The sequence below is a fragment of the Panicum virgatum genome, chromosome 7N, assembly GCF_016808335.1.
Source record: "Panicum virgatum strain AP13 chromosome 7N, P.virgatum_v5, whole genome shotgun sequence".
In the NCBI taxonomy this organism is placed as follows: Eukaryota; Viridiplantae; Streptophyta; class Magnoliopsida; order Poales; family Poaceae; genus Panicum; species Panicum virgatum.
Window position 1 is genome coordinate 484480 of NC_053151.1, and position 9834 is coordinate 494313.

The window sequence follows — 9834 nt, forward strand, 5'->3', positions numbered from 1 at the left end:
CGGCGGGCGGAAATGGAGGCGCGGCGGTGCTGGCCGTTCTAGGCGAAGGGGTGGGGCATAGGCATGGGGAATGGGGTGCGGGCGTGCGAGCACACGCGCGGCGCGAGCTAAATGGCGAAGTGAGGGCGCGAGGAGGGAACTGGGCGCTCGCACGGGGGGGAGGTAGGGCGTCGGCGGCGAGGGTGTCCGTGGCTCTCTGTGCGCGCGTTTATGGCGCGTCGGCGTGGCCGCGCGGCGAGGCAGCAACGTAGCGGGGGCGGGGCGATGATGGCGGGGTGGCGTGCGGGCGGCAGGTGCACGGCCGGCCCGTTGGGTGCCACGGCGACGTCGCGGCACGTCGCCGAGCGCATGTCGCGGCGTGTGCGTCAACGGGCAGGGCGCGGCAGCGAGCGGCGTCCGGGCGCGTGCACACTCGAGCGGGGTAGGGAGGGGTCAGCGGCGCGGCGAGGCAGCGCGGCGGCCGCGAGCGCGGCGGCCGCGAGCGCAGCGAGCCCGCGGTCAGTGGCGCAGCGAGGCACGCGCGGGCGGCGCGCTCAAGTGCCTACACGCGCGCACAGAGCAGAGAGGGGAGGGTCAGCGAGGGAGAGAGAGAGGAGAGAGAAAAAGGGAGTGGAGAGAGAAATTAAAAGTCCACGGTTTGACTTAGCCCAAACTCGAAATTTTTAATTGAAACTCGAAAAATTTTGAACACGAAAGTTGTTCAAAATTAAATTTCCTACAACTTTCCTTTCAGGCACAACTTTGTTTGAGCAACGATTTGAAAGTTAAAAATTTGAGTTCACGTTTAAATGAACCCACTGCTTTTCGGGGTTTTTCTCCAAATTTCATGTTGTAACTCGAAAAACTTTGAACACGAAAGTTGTTTATCTTGTCAAACTCTAAAATTTTTGTGTTGGGCAAAACTTCATTTGAGCGAAGGTGTGGGAGTTGACTTTTTGGTGTATTTAAACGGAACTCGGCTTTCAATTCAACACCAAAATAGGGTTTACTGTGTCATTTGATGTTAATGGCATGTTTAAACAGTGCTAAACACCGGAGGTGTCACACCTATACCCTATCAGAAAGGTGCGAACGTGCTTGCAACGATTAGCCTGCATACACAAACACATGGAAACGTAAGTCCGAGCCGTGGTCGGCTCCCCGGGACGACTCTTGCATCGGCTTTAAAGAGCCGATCGAGTCCCGGTGTCAGATTGGATCTGTTTGCATCCGGATATTGATAAATAAAGGGAATAACTGTAAAGCTGCTTCAATTAAATCTAACTAATCTAATCCACGATGGTAAAAGCTTCACTGCTAGATCGGAACATTCTACACGTGACTGGGCCTAATGAACGTAACAGATAACTAAACCAAAACCCAAAACAGAGGCCTAAGAACTAGCAAGATCCGAATCCCGGAACAATCCCTATTAAGGCTAAGATAAAGCATCTAGTACACCACCGGATCATCCAACCCGTTTGCAAGGCCTAACCTAGCAGATATTACGCCAACTCTTAGAAATAAGAGCAAACCATAACAAACTAGATCTACTAGACATAAAAGAAGCAGGATGTTGTCTCTGTGCAACTAATTCTATGCGACAAGAACTAGCATAAGATTGAAACGTGACTGCACAGAGACAACATGATATTCGTAGATGATAAGCAACGAAGCACAACAGATCTACTAAAAGCCATGCTACGAACATCGAGATAACTAGTACTACTCGCCATCAAAAATGCTTCAGTACGAGTAATACCAAGGCAAAAGCAAGAACAACGCTGCCCTAATCGCGAGACGCGATCAGGGCAGCATGGCGCTTACTTGGATGAAACCCTAGGATTAGGGATGGCGATGCGCCGAGATTGTTGTTTGTGAGACGTGATAATGTTTTTTTTATGAATAACATAGGGTACATATTTATAGTCCGGAGACTTGGGAAACAATCTAAACTAATCTTGTCCCGATCGGACTCTATCTCTAATCTTGAACTAATTCTATAAATACATGGCCCATGTGGCCCAAATGTTCACGCAGGAGCCGATTTACAAGCCTTCTTAATCTTCTGCTTTAAGCCCATCTTGCTTTCGGCCCATAAATTAATCCTGTTAATTTATGGCGATAACAGGTGGCCACCGCCGCACCTGACCGCGGAGCCCCCCGCCCTGCCCACACTGCTGGCAGGAGGAGGAAGAAGGAGGCGCGGAAGCGGTAGGAGGTGCGGCGGTGTCGTCATCAGGGATGTGCAACGGCCGCATCAAGGAGGTGCGGTGGCAACATCAAGGAGGGGCGGCGGCAGCAGTGGGAAGGGGCGGCGGCAGGCTCCTCCTCGCCACCGGCACGAGCTGCAGAAGGAAGAGGATGGAGGCACGGCAGTGACGCGAGGGAGACGGAGGGAACCACGATGTGTTGTGGCAAATGGCCACAAAATTTCAGTGTCTTTGGGCAAAGACCATATTTTTTTTAGTGTCCTAAGGCAAAAACCACCTTTGAAGAGTGTCCCCCAACAAATTTTCCCTTGGTTTGGGCCTCGTGGGGATGTGTTGAGGCCTGAGGAGCGTCTCAGACACTTCGATGAGGCGTGCGTGGCCGCGTAGGCAGCCGGCAATGTGCTTTGGCTCGAGCGGGGCCTCGAGCCCTCGAGCGGGAGCAGCAACCGTGCAACGCAGTCGGAACTGGATGCTCGTGGAACGAGGATTTTCGGAAGTTTTGCTTTGTTACTCGATTGATGAATTCATGCTTAAATCCTAGTGTAGGTAGAAGAAGAGAAGAAGGCCTTGATTATCCTATAAGCCGGGAATCCTTCAAACTTGTGAACAGTGGCGGAGCGAGCAACCAGCATGGCATTTTGGTTAATTTATATCTAAAAAATCAAAATAATTTATCTTTATCTCTCTCTCTACTATTTCTAAAACAAGTAATGTTTTTTTATCTATCAATCGAAATCCTATTACGAGTCTAGCAATATTACATGTAGCCAGGGGCGAAGCCAGACCACGGAACCACCGAGGTCGGCTCCCTTAGACACTGAGGTCTTACACATGAATGAATAGTGCTGAACAGTATGTTTCCATTGAATTTAGCAAATTCCATCGGGGTCTGGCGACCCCGGTGGCACAAGGCAGCTTCGCCACTGCCTGTAGCAATGCATGGGCACTATGCTAGTTATTCTATATGCTGGTAATCCTTCAACCTTGTGAACAGTGGCGGAGCGTGACTTGAAATAAACGGGGGCCAAATTACTCATTGACAATGAACAACTACATAAGTGCTAGATTAAACGAAGTGTTATTAGCTTATAACTATAAATATACTGGTGGGTGGTGCTGCTTTGTTGTGAGAGAAAAATATTATTGGTTGGTTGGAGAAGTAGCCAGCAGAACAGAGAGGGGGGGAGCCCAGTATGGGCACCACCGTGCTCCACCAGTGCTTGTGAAGAATGTTCCCTATGTTTTATAGTGTGCAAGAAAACTGCATTGTTGGTTTTAACTAGGAGTGGTAAAGAGTCGTCAAATTTTGCTTAGATAATCTAAAGGTCTGGTCCTAAAAGGACCATACTCTAATTTTATAATTTTGAGCTAAAAAATTTAAGGGTCAAATTGAGCACTAGATTGTTATCAAACTTCCGTCCCTGTTGTCCAGCTGCCAATATTCATTTCATACCCCTAGCACAATCTGTTATCTTTCCAGCTAGACTATAAGGGTAACCTCAGGTTCCCACGTAAGAACTACTTTCCGATCTGGATGGTCGAGAGCAAAGTTCCAATCCAGCAATCACAATGAGCACCATTCCTCGTGGCATTCAAATGCTGACCTTAGTTTTTGCCATCACCGCGAAAGAAATGCTTTGTTGCCCGAGCAGAGAGCACTTTTGTCAGAGATACACAACATCATCCGCAATTTTCCACACTAACAACATCGATCAGTGCATCTCTGTAAAATCATATGGCGCTTTATGCAGCTGTCAGTTAAGTTTCCACTTGTGATAATCTTTCTGCTGATAGTCCTTCTAGGATGTCTCTGCAAGTGCCGCTGTTCTGGTCCTGTGACGTTTTTGTTTGCACTGCCATCATTTTTTATCCTCTACTTCGCTTAATCCCAGCTTCATTTGGCTTGTTAGAGAGATCTTCGATTATACCGGCTTGAATTGGCTTGTTAGAGAGATCTTCGCTTGATTTGCCAGTAGATTGTACGCTCTCTTAAATTAACAATCTCCTATTCAAATAATCTATTTAAGACTTTCGATTGGATCTACATCCATCGAGTTCAACCCTACCGGGCCATATTCTAACCTACGAATTTTGTGGATGATGGACCTTCTGCACCTTTTCTGAAACCTCGTTCTAAAATTCTCATCCTGACAAAGTTATTCGCTGAGGACTGCCCATAAGCACCATGGTCTATGAAGGAGGTCATATGTTGAATCATGGTGGTTTACTGGTATCTTATACAGTACATAGCAACCTCTATTATCGTCCAGAAATCTACAACATAGGAATTAGTTGCAGCAGCATCTTAACGATTGGTACATATACTCAAGGCCTTTTTTACCTGGGCATATAGGTAGCCGTCAGTCTACCGATTGATACCATTATAGTACATATCTTATCTTTCTTTCGTATCAAAATTTTTTCAAGCATTATCGTACCATCTTAATATAACAATACTTGAAATCGCTTAAATTTTCCTTTTGGGAAAAAAAAGAAACCCCACCATCTGAGCAATTAAAGGCAATAGGTGTGGTTAGTATAGCTACTATTATTGCCTATATTGTTGAAATTTGTTGGGTCAAATCAGTCAAGAAAGATTGACCCTGTAGAAGGATACTTTGTGCTAGTCTGAATGAGTCATAGGAGATCAAAAACTGTTGGGCAGATAGGACACAACAGGTTCATAGTTGTTCAACCACTTAATGTTTTAGAGGATGTTAAATAAGAAGATGCTTTTCATGCTTGTGAAGGTCCTTCCGATTTCAGTAGTTCAGCTGTGCCTCATCTCCATGCCATGTGTCGGTACCCTGCAACTAGGGTACCCACTTCTACTGTGCCAAGACTCGCGTAGTTATCCGTAACTACGCCCTAAGGAGCTGAGCGGTCGGACCCCTGGGGTCCGACTCCATCTCACCGGGCCAACGGTCCCGGACCCGCTTCCCGCTCAGGGACGGGTCCGGTGTCACCACGCGTCCCAGAGGTGGAAACGCTTTGCACCTGTGGCCGCGGACCTGGACCCCAGCAGGTGGTCCGGGACCTCCACGTGCCTATCCGGACCCCGTGAGCTCTCGGCTCAGCAAATAGTTCGGGAGGGGTCCGGAGCCGCCACGTGTCCGCAGGCGCGGGCCCGCGCCTGCGGACGCGAGGCTTCCACCGGAAGACTCGCCCACCTACCGCATTCAATGCGGGAGACGTAAGTGTGCTCTGACACAGCAGAGCCCGAGGTGGCTTTCGCCAGGCTGCGCTGTTGATCGCGCGTTACCAAGGCACACAGTGCCGCCGCTGGCGCCGCCCACGCCACACACGTCAGTCTGCTACGCCAGTTGGACACGACGACTCAGCCTCGCCCATCATGACGCCTACGCGGTAGACTAACCGTCTACGCCGCAAGCTACGCTACCGTAACAGGCGCCATGCCGATGGGACGGGGCGTTCCTCTCCTCGGTCAGAGAGCCTACAGGGCGACGAAGCTTATCCAGGAAAAAATTCTCGGCCACTGAAGCACCATTAATGCCTCCTGTGTAGTATACTATACATCCACATTGGGCCGACCTGTTGAGGTCCAACGCCCGTGTACGCGTCTCCCTTGAGCTATAAAAGGGAGGCGCCCGTTAGAAAAGAGGAAGAAGGCCCCGGCAGAGGCCAATATCCAGCCTGGACGGAGGACTCTCTCCAGGACTCTCTCACAGAGGATTGACTCATTCCCACACAAGAGCAATACAACACACAGTAGACGTAGGGTATTACGCTCCGGCGGCCTGAACCACTCTAAATCCGAGTGTTCTTGTGTTCTTGCTCCAGAGATCGAACTAAGCCTAGCTGCCCCTCGACTTCATACTCCCTTAGGGTTTAGGCGGGTGCATTCTGCCATCCGGCTGTGGGTTTGCACACCACGACATTTGGCGCGCTAGGAAGGGGACCTCGCGCAGGCGTAGGCCAGATTTCCGCTCACCACTAGGCTTCTGAGGTTGAGCTCATCCTCTGCAACGACAACGAGAAGATGGAGAGAGGCATGGCGTCACCCACGCCGCATTCCCCGGCACCGAGGCGGCAGTGCCCTCGGTGCGGCGGCGCTCGGCAGCGGCGCCTGCTGTGTGTCGCCACCACGACACCTCAGAGCCGGCGCAGTGGCGCGCAGCGGTGACACCTGCTGTGCGTCACCCTATTACATTTGGCATCGGCTCAAGGTTTTCTCTCAAGCAACCGCCGGGGTTACCCTGCGGCGGCACGACGTCGGCTCAAGGTTTCCTCTCAAGAATGGAGCCTAGAGCCGACGGCAGTGACTCAGGTAAGATATCGGTCGCCTTCTCCCTCGCCTGGCCCAAGCCTCTCTTGGTAATGCTGCAGACAGGCCCCGGCCTCCGCCGCGAGGCGCGGGGGCCCTGTGCCAGCGCCGAGGTGGAGCCGGCGAACGACCACCCTTCTCCACGCTCCGTGCTCGTCCAAACGAGCACTCGCCTTTCCGCTGTGCCAGGGTGTCAAGCCGGCCTCAGCTCACTCTGAGCGGCCATCGGGCTGGCTTCCGACGGCAGCCGGCGACGCCTGGGCCACTCCCATTCAAAGCCAAAGAATTTGTTCCCATGCTATCTGAGCATGAGACAGTTCTTGTGCTGGGAAGGGCCCTGCAAGCTCCCGAGGTGATACTGGATGATGCTGTACAAGCACGTCCAGGACGCCTTCGTCTCCGATGACTGAGAGGAACTCCCAAGATGACAGTACCACCCCGGCCAGCAACGAGCATGCCTTACAGGACTACGCTGTAAGTTACCCCTAGGCAGGATTGAGAGCGTTTTCTCCTTTGTAATGATGAGGTACCTACGTGCGGCCCAGAGCCGTAAAGGTCCGCCCTTGTAAATCTGACCTCTGGCTTCCATCGCGCAAGCCATGTATATCGAGTTGCAAAGGAAAGATTTGCTCCCAGTCCTGTCTTTGGGTCAAGTTTTATTTCACGTTCCAGCTTACGAACTGTTCTCTCTACTAACCCCCATGCGGCTCCTTTCTCTTGTTGCTACGGTCCGAATTGAGCAAACCGCCTTATCGCCCGGTCCGGGACCTCCCTTACTACTGGACTGGGGGCCGGACCCCTAGAGACTCACTCAGAAGAAGAGGTGCTTGTATCCTGGGGTGGTTCGAAGTCCCGTGTAGCCGCTTAGCTGGTTCCGTACCCAAAGCCTACACGCTTCACCACTCTGTTACGAGCACCCTAGTACCCGGAGTGATGTGTATAGAGGCCCGGACCTCGTTCTAGCTTAAGGAGTGGTTTCCTAGACTCTGCTTGATAGAACCGGTTGTATATCTCAAAGGATCGGGTGCAGCAGGCTGACTCCCTCTGCTAGAGAGGGGTCCAGCTCACTAGGAACCTGGTCCGGTGAAGAGGTACTAGTTCCCTGGGGTGGCTCGAAGGCCCGTGTAGCCGCTTAGCCTGGTTCCATACCTTAAGCCTACGCACTTCGTCACCCTGCAACGAGTGCCCTAGTACCCGGAATTGCTGAATCTAGAGGCCCGGACCTCGTTCTAACTTAGGGGCTGGCTCGGAGAGGGACCCGTGGGCACGCTACTAAGCATCTACCTTGAGTCATGTGCAGGTCCAAACGTGTTGACGCAGCAGATGACCCAATGGATGCACGGCGCTGGACAAGACCCTTACGGCGCGCACCGCTGGGCGCCAGAAGCAGCCAAGTTGCTCACAGTAGTGGCCCCACCTGCGGGTTCGTTGCCTCACCCAAGGCGGGCCCGGGGGCCTCTGTCAGTACCCTGCAGCTAGGGTACCCACTCCTACTGTGCCAAGACTCGCGTAGTTATCCGTAATTACGCCCTAAGGAGCTGAGCGGTCGGACCCCTAGGGTCCGACTCCATCTCACCGGGCCAACGGTCCCGGACCCGCTTCCCGCTTGGGGACGGATCCGGTGTCACCACACGTCCCAGAGGTGGAAACGCTTTGCACCTGTGGCCACGGACCCACACCCCAGCAGGTGGTCTGGGACCTCCACGTGGGGCCCGAGGTGGCTTTCGCCAGGCTGCGCTGTTGCTCGCGCGTTACCAAGGCACACAGTGCCGCCGCTGGCGCCGCCCACACCACGCACGTCAGTCTGCTACGCCAGTTGGAAATGACGACCCAGCCTCGTCCATCATGACGCCTACGCGGTAGACTAACCGTCTACGCCGCAAGCTACGCTACCGTAACAGGCGCCATGCCGATGGGACGGGGTGTTCCTCTCCTCGGTCAGAGAGACTACAGGGCGACGAAGCTTATCCAGGAAAAGATTCTCGGCCACTGAAGCACCATTAATGCCTCCTGTGCAGTATACTATACATCCACGTTGGGCCCACCTGTCGGGGTCCAACGCTCGTGTACGCGTCTCCCTTGAGCTATAAAAGGGAGGCGCCCGTTAGAAAAGAGGAAGAAGGCCCCGGCAGAGGCCAATATCCAACCTGGACGGAGGACTCTCTCCATGACTCTCTCGCAGAGGATAGACTCATTCCCACACAAGAGCAATACAACACACAGTGGACGTAGGGTATTACGCTCCGGCGGCCCGAACCACTCTAAATCCGAGTGTTCTTGTGTTCTTGCTCCAGAGATCGAACTAAGCCTAGCTGCCCCTCGAGTTCATACTCCCTTAGGGTTTAGGCGGGTGCATTCCGCCACCCGGCTGTGGGTTTGCACACCACGACACCATGAAATTTGGGAAAGTCGTAACTCTATAATTGTGACACTGATTAACCCGATGGCATAACATCAGCTGAATCTAATTTCGGTAATCCACTTTGCCTTTTGTCTAAGTGAAAATTGATTGACTTGTACTTCTAAGTTAGGTAGTAAATTACTAATGCCAAATGCTCTACCATTTAACAGTACACAAATAGCCAAAACCATCAACGTTTGACATAAATTAGCAGCCTAGCAGGTCCTACTCACAAGTGAGGGAAGAAACAACTACTTCAAGAACATAAGAGTGAAAGCAGCAAAGTATAAGTCATTACATCATATCATAGTCATAGACTGGAAACTGTTGAAAATTCCACAACTTGCAAATATTAAATAGGACAAGGGACTGACCGAACACAGGCAAGTCCTTCCCAAACCATGACATGGCAAAAGATTAATCACACCGCTGCGGCGCTTCCTCAAGAAACCCTTCTGCAAGCTTCAAGTAATCACCCATGACACCCTCACTCTCCCCCATCCTTTTTGTTCATGAAACCCTGTGCCAGATTCAGGTAATCCCCAATACCACCACCCTCTGTCTCATCATCACCATGTTTTTCTTCTTGTCATCTTTCTCCTTGCCATACTTCCCTCCACTGTGGCTACTAGTCTTCTTGTACCCCTCATCCTCATATCTCCCCCCAGAATGCCCACTAGGCTTCTTGTAGTCATCTTCTTCGTACCTTCCTCCGTGGGTTCCACCACTGATGTATAATATTCTAAGGTTTTACGGTCACAGAACAGAATGGTAGTTTCTGTTCAGAAACCCAGTCAAATTGGATCTGTCAAAATTTCAAAAGATACCCTAAAAGCAATTGATGCATTGGAATGCACCCAGGCAGCACTACTGGTGGAAATTATAACACACTGAACGCACATACAACAACAACAACAACAAAGCCTTTAAAAAGAATCATCTTTTTAAAGCACATA

The 9834-nt window shown here is 51.5% G+C and overlaps 1 pseudogene; it reads left to right on the top strand.

Annotated features, from left to right (window-relative positions):
• Positions 1–267: 267 nt before the first annotated feature.
• LOC120682908 lies at positions 268–4157 on the top strand (annotated as a pseudogene).
• Positions 4158–9834: the final 5677 nt, after the last annotated feature.